Here is a 13,246-nt window from a genome sequence, read left to right as displayed (position 1 = left end):
TAATAACAGAAGTGTTATATAAAACAGATACATCATTTTAAATCTTTTTAATTGGTGGGATGTGTCATAATCTATCATCTGAGGATCCATGATGTCTATATTATATGCTGTTAGAGCAAGACATAACAAAAACGGTATGAAGAATATTACAACCACAGAAGCTGGTAAGAGTTTATGCATTTTTTATTTTACCAAAGAAGTAATGCAAGATAAGTGTTGTTTTGTAGCAATTGAAACAGATGCCTTTTCCAAAGGTTTTTACTACATTACATTGAAAAATTTAATTTAGTTTGATTTTCTAAATTGCTGAAATGTATTATAAGTGTGTATCTGGATGATATCTAGTCATCTAATGTCTCTGGAATATGAATAGTCAGTAAAACTTTAACACTTTTAAACAAATTATAATGATGAGGATTGCACATTTTTGGAAGATAACATTCCTTCTGCAAATTCACCAGGTGCAGGTCGGTCCAACAGCCTTTTGAGTTAAAATTCAACTTTTTTAAGCACTACATTTATGTAAGTGACATATTAGATTCTAGAAAGATTGGTTTAAATGTCATACATTGCAACACAATTTTTGAGAGTATTACAGAATAATTCTGACCTTACAATAGCAATGCAAAAGGCTCAAGAAATTCAAGACATATTTCTCAGTCGGGTATATCATTGTAAATTTTTTGACACAGAACTGGAGAGGGCAGCCATTAGATCCAAAATGGGACTGCACAACAGGATACGTAGGAATTCTGGTGATAGCAATGTTTCTCTTCTTTCTTTCTAGTGAGTAAGCAGATCAGTGCTGTGTTTAAGAAAAAGTGGTCCATATTACAAATGGACACTCATTTGCGTTTTTTTTTTTAAAACAAACCTATATGTGCTTATCGGAAAGGGAAGTCTTTACGAGATATATTAACAATGACTGATTTACAAACTGAATTTGAGATCTTGACTTAAGGTCAATAAGATGGGCTGCTTTCGATGCAGCTGGTGTGTGACCTGTGGTTTTCTATTAACTGGTTCTTTTTCTCACCCACCTAGTGGTAAAAAATATGATATTCAACATAGATTCATATATCTTTCAGAGTACGTAATATACTGCATTGTGTGCCCGTGTGGGCTCTATTATGTCAGAACATGTACTACGACTTTTCAAATTCGGATGAATAACCACAGGTCCACTATAAGCATTGCCTTAACTACTGGGAGATGTGATCTTGCAAAACATTGTGTACACTTTGGACACTCATTTCCTTCCATTCCTTGTATTCTGATTGACCATGTACCCCCGTTGAAATATGGGGGTGATAGAGGCAAAATATTACTACAAAAGGAGGCCAAATGGATCCAGGTTTTGGATACAGTGGCCCCTAGGGGCCTTAATGAATGTATAAATTCAATCATGTCCCTCTGATTAAATGTTTTTAATTTTTAATAATGTATTTTCTATATAAAATTGTAAAGGTTGGGTGTTTGACACTATTTGCACAGTTTGCACTGATTTGCACAGGAATATTTTAATCTCTTATTGGGAATTTTATTCCTGGTGATATTTAAATATATAAAAAGGGTAATTAGTTTTATATTAAACTGCTGAGTCGTAAAAAAAAACATTAATTTGGTGGACATGTTGCCCTTTAGTAGTGATTTGTAGTAGTGTTGGCAGAACAGACTATTATGAATTCATTGATACTGTTCACTGATAAGTGCTTTTGACTATTTATACAATGTAATGACTTCTGGGTGTTTCCTGACGAAGAACCGACACGCATTTATGTCGGGGACCATGTATTTTAATGAATCCACTATTTATACCTAAGCCCACGAGTGCTTCCAATTTCTACTATATACTATAGTATAGTATATATATATATATATATATATATATATATATATATATATATATATATATATATATATATACACACACACACACACACACACACAACGTACTTTCCAACGTTTCGCCCCCCCTTGAGGCCTTTCTCATCCTTGGGGCTGAAACGTTGGTAAATTCAAGTGATGATTCAATAAAATCATTTTAAAACACAAGTGGAGTGCTGGTCCAATCACCACTGTACCACGACAGAGTGCGGGTACTTTCTGAAACGATATATATATATATATATATATATATACAGTATATATATACAGTATATATTATATATATAAATAATTATATATAAATAAATATATATATATATAATATAATTATATATTATAATTATAACAAAATTAGATGGGTGCATAACTTTGGGCACCCCAACAGAGATATATTACCAATACTTAGTTGAGCCTCCTTTTGCAAATGTAACAGCCTCTAGACGCCTCCTATAGTCTTTGAGTGTCTGGATGAATGGTGGTATTTTTGACCATTCATCCATACAAAATCTCTCCAGTTCAGTTAAATTTGATGGCTGCTGAGAATGGACAGCCTGCTTCTGTGATGGCCATTCCAGAATATTGTACTTCTCCCTCTGCATAAATGCTCTTGTAGATTTATAAGCGTGTTAAGGGTCATTGTACACAGGTCATCCTGTGTAACCTAACTTTGTGACTGATGCTTGAACATTATCCTGAAGAATTTGTTGATATTGGGTTGAATTCATCCGACCCTCGACTTTAACAAGGGCCCCAGTCATTGAACTAGCCCCACAGCCCCACAGCATGATAGAACCTCCACCAAATTTGACAGTGTTTAGCAGTTGTTTTTCTTGGAATGCTGTGTTCTTTTTCAGCCATGCCAGCACTTTTTGTTATGACCAAATAACTAAATTTTTGTCTCATCAGTCCAAAGCACTTTGTTCCAAAATTACTGTGGCTTGTCTAAATGTGCTTTTGCATACACCAAGTAACTCTGTTTGATGCGTGAGTGCAGAAAGGGCTTCTTTCTCATCACCCTGCCATACAGATGTTCTTTGTACAAACTGCGCTGAATTATAGAATGATGTACAGATACACCATCTGCAAAAAGATGTTCCTGCAGGTCTTTGGAGGTGATCTTTGGGTTGTTTGTAACCATTCTCACAATCCTCCGCATATGCCGCTCCTGTATTTTTCTTGGCCTGCCAGACCTGGGTTTTACAGCAACTGTGCCTGTGGCCTTCCATTTCCTGATTACATTCCTTACAGTTGAAACTTACAGTTTAAACCTCTGAGATAGCTTTTTGTAGCCTTCCCCAAAACTATGATACTGAACAATCTTTGTTTTGAGATCTTTTGAGCGTTGCTTTGAGGATTCCATGCTGTCACTCTTCAGAGGAGAGTCAAACAGAAGCACAACTTGCAATTGGCCACCTTAAATACCTTTTCTCATGATTGGACACACCTGCCTAGGAAGTTCAAGGCTTAATTCAAATTAGCAATATAACAAGGGTAGCAAAATTTTTGCACAGCCATTTTTTCACATTTGATTTAATTTCATACAACTGAGTACTGCTTCACTAAAAATCTTTGTTCAGAAAACACCCCAGTACTTATAGGTGTCTCTGTTAACAGCATGTTCAACCCAGAATTTAATCCTGGGTTGAAAATGTCGGAGGGTACCAAATGTGTAAGGTGGGCCATGTGGGGTCAGTATGTATCCAATTTTTAATATGAATTTGAATAAATAACTTATTTTTACTAATGAAAAGCTTTGGGGCATATATCTTTTGATATAAATCGTTTTGCTTATGGACTGCCTGTGAACTGGGGCAAGTCCCTTTGGCTTTGTTATTGATTCACAGAAATCAGACGTGGACCCCTGAGTGAAAAAGAATGACTAACAATTTGGTCAATTATTTTTAATGCTGGAACAAATGATTTCAACAGGGAAAATGAATTGTTTAAATTGATTGGTATAACCTTACTCAGAGTTGTTCTCTGAGCACATTTGCATTTATTTTGTAAATTGCTAAATTTACAAAATACATTTTTAAATTTAACTATGAGTATGGATTTAGGGGCCGATGCATTAAGGGTCAAATATCGAGGGTTAATTAACCCTCGATATTCGACTGGGGAATGAAAATCCTTCGACTTCGAATATCGAAGTCGAAGGATTTTGCGCAAAAAGTTCGATCGAAGGAATAATCCTTCGATTGAACAATTAAATACTTCGATCGAACAATTAAATACTTCGATCGAACAATTAAATACTTCGATCGAACAATTAAATCCTTCGAATCGAACGATTCAAAGGATTTTAATCCAACGATCGAAGGATTATCCTTCGACCTATGGGGACCTTCCGCATAGGCTAACATTGGGTTCGGTAGCTTTTAGGTGGCGAACTAGGGGGGGTCGAAGTTTTTTCTTAAAGAGACAGTACTTCGACTATCGAAAGGTCGAATAGTCGAACGATTTTTAGTTAGAATCCTTCGATTCGAAGTCGTAGTCGAAGGGCGAAGTAGCCCATTCGATGGTCGAAGTAGCCCAAAAAACACTTCGAAATTCGAAGTTTTTTACTTCGAATCCTTCACTTGAGCTTGGTGAATTGGCCCCTTAGTGTCCACATTAAAATGTAGGTAGAACATTTAGTCAAGTAAATCTGAAATGACAGGAGAGTCCCTCACAGAAATGCAGAAAACTAACCAAACTCCCCATTTCTCTGCATTGCTAAAAGTCAGTGATGCTAAAAGTCATTGAACCGATACAAATTTTAAAAAGTAAGCATTACAAACCGTAAAACAAAAGCTGGGTCACACATGCTCTGGGTCTATTTTCTGACCTGAGCAGGCAGGTAGAAGCGGAGTAGAACCTAGGTTAGTAAAACCTAGTAAGTATTAGGATATACTCTCTTATATATAACTCTAGAAGTGATAGATAAGAGTAGGAATAGTTCAAGGTGGAATAACATAGGCCACTTATTTTATATTTTGTAAGCATACATTTCTGATTTAAGGGACTAGAACCACAGCAAAAATAGAAATGGATCCATTTGAAACAACATGACAATTATTTATATTCTATAATGGAAAATGATTTCCTTAAAGCATTATTTTTGTTATTTCTATTGCAGTTTTTGCTATCAGTGTGCTCATCCATTTTGTTGTCAAAATAATTTCCCTTACTACTACAAATTATGAATTACTGAACAATACACAACCTCCAAATAAACATTTGGGAGCTGATTTATCATGGATTGGTAAATTTTATATAGCAGTAGTTACTAATTTAGTAAGTTTATGGAGTATTTTAGATTTAACAATTTATTTATATTGCTAGAATGACTTGTTACAGAGCAAATAATAATTGTCCTAATCTAATCTCCCTGAATGCAATATGCATTGTGGATCAAGGAATTAGACAGGTAAGCATCAATGATCACTCCCTTAAACAGAATGGTGGTTGACTGCTCAAAGCAGTTAAACATATTTTGATTCATTGACACAGCTTTAAAATATTTACCGGTTTGATAAAACATTGCTGGTTCCTAGGAAAATGCTTGTGAATTCAGGAAAGTTTTGATAAATGCGGAAAACACAAAAATGTTGGACTTCCTAGTTTGATACTACAACAATAACACCCACATTTTTATTTATTTTTTTAAGATAAAAACAACCAATGGTTAGATTTTATGTTTGGGTCACTTTAAGCAATAATCTCCATGATCTGCCTGTGAAATATAGCATTGATCTTTTCTGAAGCTTAAGCCTTTCATATCATTCATTGTGCTGCTCTCTTGGATTTACACTAAGCAAGGTATTGCAATGTTTTAATTAACTTTCAGTTCATACAGGCTAAGCCCAGGTTGTGCCAGAGGCAAATAAATAATTCTAGAATGGTGTTCTTTATTGATACAAAATGTCCTTGTCATTAGTAGAATGTTAAGTGACTAAACTCTGCTATTCAAAGCATAACCAGTATTTATATAGCAGAGGAGTGCAAATCAAAAAATGTCACTAGTTTGACATAAGGTATTATGTATTGCCAATATCCTTCCTGGCTGCCCCTTATTTCATAGCCTCATGTACCCAGTGGTTGGCCATTATACCTGCCTCATTATACAGTATACAGTACATAATGCATACAGACCAGAGAAACGTTTGGTGAATAGTTGTAAATTTTCAGTAAATGGCTTTAAAAAGTGCAAAAAAGTAATATAAAGTATCATATTTTCAAATTGTTCTCATATTTTGGGCCAGATTCAATTTGAAGAGTAAGACTTTATCACTTGACAACTTAACTAAAGTCTAGGGGCAAAGACAAAGGGAGCTCTGTTGCTACCATGATTTCTTTAACATTGCTGACAAATCTCCCTTAAAGAAAAACTTTACACCAGACAATAAAAATGTATACAAGGGAATAAATGCACTTATATTTGTATATAGCTGTAACAGGTGAGCAGGAACTGGGATTATGCGATATTTCTCTACTGTGCATTTTTTAATGAATAAAAAAATATGTATTTTTTCAGGTTGCAATTACCACTATCAATATAAATCATACAGTGGATAGTAGAGATCTAGGTAGTGTAACTCTATGGGAAAATATGACAAGGGAAACATTAAAAAAATGTTACTAGGAAAAGAGGAAGGGGATGCAGTTCCTATTAGTAGCTGTGCAATAATTACAATACTAAACCTGAGGAGAATCAGGGTTTCTGTTTGCCTACAATGATGTAATTGGTTAAGCCTTTATGAATGCTTAAAAGGGACTTGTCAATCAGTAGAAGCGACCAGGAGTAGAAGGAATGTTTAATAATTATAGACTACAAACTAAAATAAATATCTTACACTATTTTGGGCAGTGGTCCCCAACCAGTGGCTCGTGAGCCCAACCCCTTGGATTTTGCTCCCAGTGGCCCCAAAGCAGGTGCTTCTTTTTGAATTCTTGACTTAAGGGCAAGCTTTAATCGCATACAAAGCATATGTACTGCCAAACAGAGTCTCCTGTAGGCTTCAAGTCCACATAAGGGATATCTTTAACCAATCACAGCCTATATTTTGCACCCCCAGGAACTATTAGCATGTTTATTTTGCTCTCCAACATTTTTTTACATCTGAATGTGGCTTGCAGGTAAATAATTTTGGGGACGCCTGATTTTGGGCTATATAAGACCAATAAAGGTTAATGTTTAGCAATACAGTAGAGCAAGAATTACACTTGACTTTAGCAAACAATGCAATTAAAGGTTTAAAGAACAACCAAAAAAGCAGCCTGTCACTCAATACCCACTGCTTGTACTCACAAATTAGTATTAGATGCCTTTAGGCATTTTAACTGCTATCCACATTTAATTAATGATAAAACACATTTTATTGTTCACTCCCCAACATCTCCCCAAAAAATGCACACACAGTGTATCAAATTCATGACCAATTTTTTTTACAGTTTTCAAACCAAAGCAACCAATAACTGAAATCAAACACATGCTAGCTTTAACTAAGGGCTTAATGTCCCTCCCTTACTTCATGATTGGTTTGTCGCAGCAATGAAGTTGAGTAAAACCTTTTATATATCTCATAATAACATATGTTTCAGCATTAATTAAATGTGGACAACAGTTAAAATGCCTAAGAGCAAAATACTAATTTGTGAGTACAAGCACTGGGTGCTGAGTGAGAGGCCTCTTTTTTGGTTGTACTTAAAACCTTTAAGTGCTTTGTTTTCTAATTGTTGGAAGGTCTACAGCACACCCCCCATTAACAGAGGTATAGTGCATACACAGTGTATAACACAGACGACAGGAGGTTCTTGCAGCAAGCAAACAAAATAACTTTTATTGTCCAAGACAATAGATCAAAAAGGTTATTCACACAGTATCCAAGAGGCAATGTGTAGCAAGAGGTTACAAGGCCAGAGAACAGTCAAGCAGAGACAGCACAATGAGTGACTCACGGAGTGATAGGCTGGAGGGAGACATGGCAACCGTGATGGGGAGTCAGCCTATTTGTTGTGGGGGTTTTGGGGCAGTAGAAGTGGGAGCGGCGCTGAGTCCGGGAAGAGCTTGAGATGATAGCTGCTGGGAGGAAAGCTGCGGTCAAGGTCTTCGGAGGGTTATTGCCAGGTGGCACAAAGAGGAGAGCAGACGCCCCAATGATGACAGACAAGAGGCTCCAGGGACTAGCGGGGCAGCAAGTGCAGGTGGATCCTGAGCAGTGACTCCAGTAGCAGTTCCAGAGAGGAATCCTCAGCAACCACAACTCAGTGCAGCACACCAGCACAGGAGTGGCTCAGCAGGGGAGTACAACAGCGGCTGCCAGGATCCCAGTTCCTGTACAGCTTTCAGGTAAGTGTAACAGCAGTGGCTGCACCACACATTCCTCATCTACCTCTCACACAACACCTGTGGGGGCAGGGGGTACTGGCACTCTATGGAAAGCAAGAGTTATTGAATAACTGGGAAGATTGGTCTGGGATACAAGGGTCTCTGAGCAAGGAGGGCCCAACTCATTCAGTACTGGTTTGGGGTGGGGGAGCAAGAGCACAGCAGCAAACATCAGTGCTAGTAACAGGGCCCTCCACGTAACAGGGTCAGCTATAGGGCCACAGAGTCCAGCACAAGGAGAATTGGGGAAGGGGCACCAGAGCAAGAAATCAGGTTATGCAGCAACCACTGGGGAGAAGGAAAGGTCCAAGGAGATGTAGGGGTACCACCACTTTGCTATATGTTATAAAAAGGAAAGCCAGGACAAAAGGGGCTGATGCTATTGGAAAAGGAGAGGACTTCAGTGAACGTGGCTGCGATACAGCCTTACCTAAGGACCAGCAGATAGCGAAGCTTTTGTAGGAGGGGTTTTCTTAGGGTTTCCTCATTCTATGCAGGGAGTCAAATGGCATTTTCATGGTGTAAAAATGTAAAATCTGCCCAAGAACATCCAGAGGTAGTAGATTCAATACTTCAAAAAGAAGTTGAGTTTGGGCAGATGGCAGGACCTTTTGATGAATAAGCGATTTTGTGTCCCCAAGCTAATCGGTGGCGGGAGGTCTATCTGTTACCGATGTTTCATGGGCAGGTAATAACAATAACAATAGCAATAACACATACCCCTTCGCAGTTCCAATCAGATCAGGAGGGTAAGGGCAAGAAAATAATACTACACGAGCTAGCAGGACATGGTTGTGCCCCCTTGGACTGTTTAAGGAATATATGGGGCTCTGATGATGAATGCAAGGGCCCCCTGTTACTAAATGCGGATGGTAAGTAACTTTCTATATACCAATTCCTTTCTGTGTTAAGGCAGAATCTGTCTAGAATAGGCTTGAGGGCACTCACTCATTTCGGATTTGGGTGGCCACCGAGGCAACCAAGTGGAGGTTCGACTGGGAATCAATTAGGTGGGTAGATGGATGTCCCATAGGTTCATGTCATATGTTCACACTGACAGGATGGAGGTTTGAATGATATAATTTAAAAATAAAAAAAATTTAAATGGAGATATGTAACCCAAAAGGGGTTAATTATAGGTGGTGGCTTAATTACCCATGTTCGTTTTTTCTTTCTTGTTGTGCTTTATTTCAGGTAAACAGCAGGCCTTGATTTGGATTTTGGGACATTCTTATGTGTGGCACGCGGCAAGGCAGGCAGAAGTTTGTCTCAAAGGGTGGCAGTTGGGGCTCAACAAGGAAACAGCCCTCACCAGCCCACTAAATACTGACTTTCTATGGCACCTTATAGAACCCCTCTGGCATTTGCCAGGACCCACAGATTGCCAGTCCGGGCCTGGTCCGCAATGGGGGTTTTGTTATTTTGCACAGAGATTTTGTGATGGATAGAGCAGCCTGGTTTGGGCCCACTGATGTGCACCCTAACAAAATTGGTTATGATATGCTTAACTTCAATTGGAAAGAGGGGGTCCAAATTGTGCTGTCTTTTTGGTGGTGCAGAAAAGTTTGAGTTCTGCTGGTGGTGATGGCTCATGTGGACAGCATGTTCTAACTTGAGAAATTCCCCATAAGCCTGGGAAATTCAGTGGGTATTGCAAGGCCCTCATGGGCTGAGGTCCCGGAGGATGATTGTGACTAGAGTGAGTCTGGTGTGGAGTGGCGCTTGGGATCTGGTGTGGTGCTGCTGGCGAGTTGCCTTTTGTCTATTAATGGGTTAATGGGTAAGGACTGAATCCACCTGACAAACTAAGTGCTTTCCATGTGCCATCCACTAAGTATAAGTTTATGTCAGTTAGAAATTCTAAGTTAGATAGACACTGAATAGATTTGTTCATACTAATTTATACAAGTTAATAGATGCTGTGGCCTTTTTTGACCAAAAAGTCACATGTTGTGTGTTTATTTCAGGAGGAGGCTCAGCGTGGTGACAGTGGTAAGTAGTTAATGGGATGTACATCAACAATATTGTTGCCATGACATCATGTGGAAGCAGTTAGGGTAGTCTGAAAGTACACCTCTAGGATGGAATTCCCTGTCATGGTCCCGGATCCCATACAGTGGAAATGATCAGGAAGAAATATCTAAAAGGAAGCTGACAGCAAAAAAACTTCTTTTAAAAAAATGATTCTTCATTTGAAGTTACCTATCGGTCCTGCTGACTGTTTTCTCCTTAAAGTTTTTTTTCACTTCATAAATCCAGTTCTGCATTTCCCTTGCAGCTTATCCTGCCTGCTGCAAAGGGCTCTCTCTACCTTATGCTGCCCCCCCCCCCTCTTTTTATCCAGCAGAAGAAATCAACAGCAAATCGGCAGGGAGCAAGGCTTTATACCAACTTATTTGTTTGGCTGCATATTTTGGCATATAAAAATTCTGACATAACCAGCAATGATTACTGCCTTTTGGAATTGTTTAATGGATTCATTTTGCCCCAACGCAAATAAAAACTGTTTCCTGCTCCCGGGATCAAAGCTTCCTTTTAATATAAGTATAGTACTTTGTTATTACTACATTAAGCCTCTTAAACTGCTTCTCTTAAGTCTGATTCCCTATCCAGCTGTGATTCGGAGAGGTACTCCGTACTACAAATCCTTGTTGGAGCACAGGCTGCTCATTCTAATTATGCTCTCTGTCTCAATCTCCTAGAGAGTGCAATGAAAGTGTTAACCAGTCACTGGCTGGCCTCATTCACGTGTCCCCTGCTCCCTGACTTTACAGTAGAGGTACAGGTCCCTCAAGGGCAGACCAGTTCAACTGGGCTGTGTTGATCCCAGGCTTCCTGAAGCAGATGCAGCTGGGTCAGCAACTGAAGGCCAATGAGAAAGATACACCCCCTAATAAGACACTATGTTAACGTGTGGCAGTAATTGGTCATAGGCCAGAAGGCCAATAGTATACATATGTAAATTAAGTAACTAGATACATGGGCATCTGCCCAGCAAGTAGGGAGATAGGGATTTAAAGCCATAGGGACATAATAAACCTATGGGTCCCTACAAATATTTGGTAAGATTTAGAAATCCGTAAGTGTTTGTGGTTAGTGTCCCTTTAAGAAATTTCTGTGACAAGCTAATGTTTTCTGCATTTTGTTCAGTGCATTGTACAGTACAGCAGATCAGTGCAATGTATAAGATCTTTAAAAATTGCCGTAAGAAATTATTGCAGTTACCATTAACCATAGAATCCAAGTGCAAAGCTTTATGCCTCTCTTCATTATTATAGCGTGTTATAATACAACAGCCTTTGGGGATTTTTTTTAACATTAAACTTCATTAGCTGCAAAGGCAGCAATCCATATCCAATTTTCTTTCCATGTCAGGTCTGTTCATGTATAAATCCAGTCCTTTTGTTGGATACATTTGCAATTAATCCTATGAACAATGAAAATGCAAATCTTGTGCTGTCAACCTAACAGTTTCCATCTGATTCTTTCCTTGACTTCCATCCATTATTCTGAAAAATTAACAAAAATTCCCATATAAACTCCAACCTAATTTTCTTGTAATAATTGTCACTGAATCCCAGAAGCACACTACGCCTCTTGGTAGAAACAACCTCATTTTATGTCTTTGTAAACTTGTTAAGTAAGATTTAAGCTCCATAGGATATTAACCTTAAAATTAATTACAATTACAAAAATGTCAGGTTTTGAACTAATTACTTGCCTATTTAAACAAACCTTGTACTCCTCTGTGATTGAGAAATTATCTCTTTCAATCCATAAACACATAAGACATGTGCAAAAGAATTATAGGATGCATCTGTAATCTGCAGTGTAGCTACACCAGATCTTGTGTGACATGTTTTCTAAGCACTGGAAGAATACAGAAAACTTCTTCAATAATCATGCAACAGCAACTATTGAGTTCCCATGGGATACATAAGGTTTACTTTGGCTCAGTTGGTCAAGTAATCTGCTTGTATAGATTGTAGTTGTCTAATCATACAGCATATACAGTATTCTTGAAATAGCAGGGAATGCAGTTAAAGGAGTGGTTCACCTTTGAATTTAACTTTTTTAACTTTTAGTATGTAATAGAATTACCAATTCCAGGCAACTTTTCAATTAGTCTTCATTAATTATTATATTATAATATATTATTATATTTTATATATTAAGTTTTTTATAGTATTTTAATAAAATTGAAGTATTTGCCTTTTCTTCTCTTTCCAGCTTTGAAATAACTGTCCCCAATCTAAAACACAAATGCTCTCTATGACTACAATTTTTTTTTGTTATTGCTACTTTTTATTACTCATTTTTCTATTCAGACCCTGTCCTATCCCAGTCTCTTGTTAAAATAAATGCATGGTTGGTAGGATAATTTGGACCCTAGCAATCAGATTGCTGAAATAATAATAAAATGAACTAAAAATTAATGGTTGGTAGGATAATTTGGACCCTAGCAACCAGATTGCTAAAAAAATAAAAAAAACCAGTTGCAAATTGTCTCAGAATATCAATCTCTACATCATACTAAAAGTTAACTCAAAGTTGAACATTCCCTTTAATAATTTACACTAGTTTATTAATGAACTATTTCCTGGCCACTCCATGTCAGCATTACTATGGGTTATTTTCCCTGCCCCCTAATAGACAAGTCCCTCCCAAAAACGAATAAAAACCTCACAGCTTACTTACCCCCTCGTCTTTTTTTCTTTTGCTCTGTTTTCCTTATGGACAGCAGGGGCAGCTGGCAGAAGTTTCATGTTCAATGCTTGAAAAAGTTGGGGAAAGTATTCTGAGGGTAATTCATTCAGATGAGACTGTTGTATGAAGCCCCCTCAGTGATGGGTATAAACTCCCATGTGAAGGTGATCCCTGATTGATGGTTTTTTTAGATCGTCACAGAGATCTGTAGAGTATGCGTTTTTTTACTTCGGGTCAGACGGCAGTTTCCAAAATGGCACTGGCGCATAGGCGCAGGCGCAA

At 37.9% G+C, this 13,246-nt stretch overlaps 1 protein-coding gene across 3 annotated transcripts in view; it reads right to left on the bottom strand.

Annotated features, from left to right (window-relative positions):
- LOC108716142 (sodium/potassium-transporting ATPase subunit beta-1-interacting protein 2) overlaps nucleotides 1-13,246 on the bottom strand; it is a 658,173-nt gene that overhangs the window by 21,452 nt on the left and 623,475 nt on the right. The gene's annotated exons all lie outside the window — the stretch shown is intronic.

The sequence above is a fragment of the Xenopus laevis genome, chromosome 5L (assembly GCF_017654675.1).
Source record: "Xenopus laevis strain J_2021 chromosome 5L, Xenopus_laevis_v10.1, whole genome shotgun sequence".
NCBI classification, from domain to species: domain Eukaryota; kingdom Metazoa; phylum Chordata; class Amphibia; order Anura; family Pipidae; genus Xenopus; species Xenopus laevis.
Note: the sequence above shows the minus strand (reverse complement) of the source record. Positions and strands in the feature narration are given on the sequence as shown.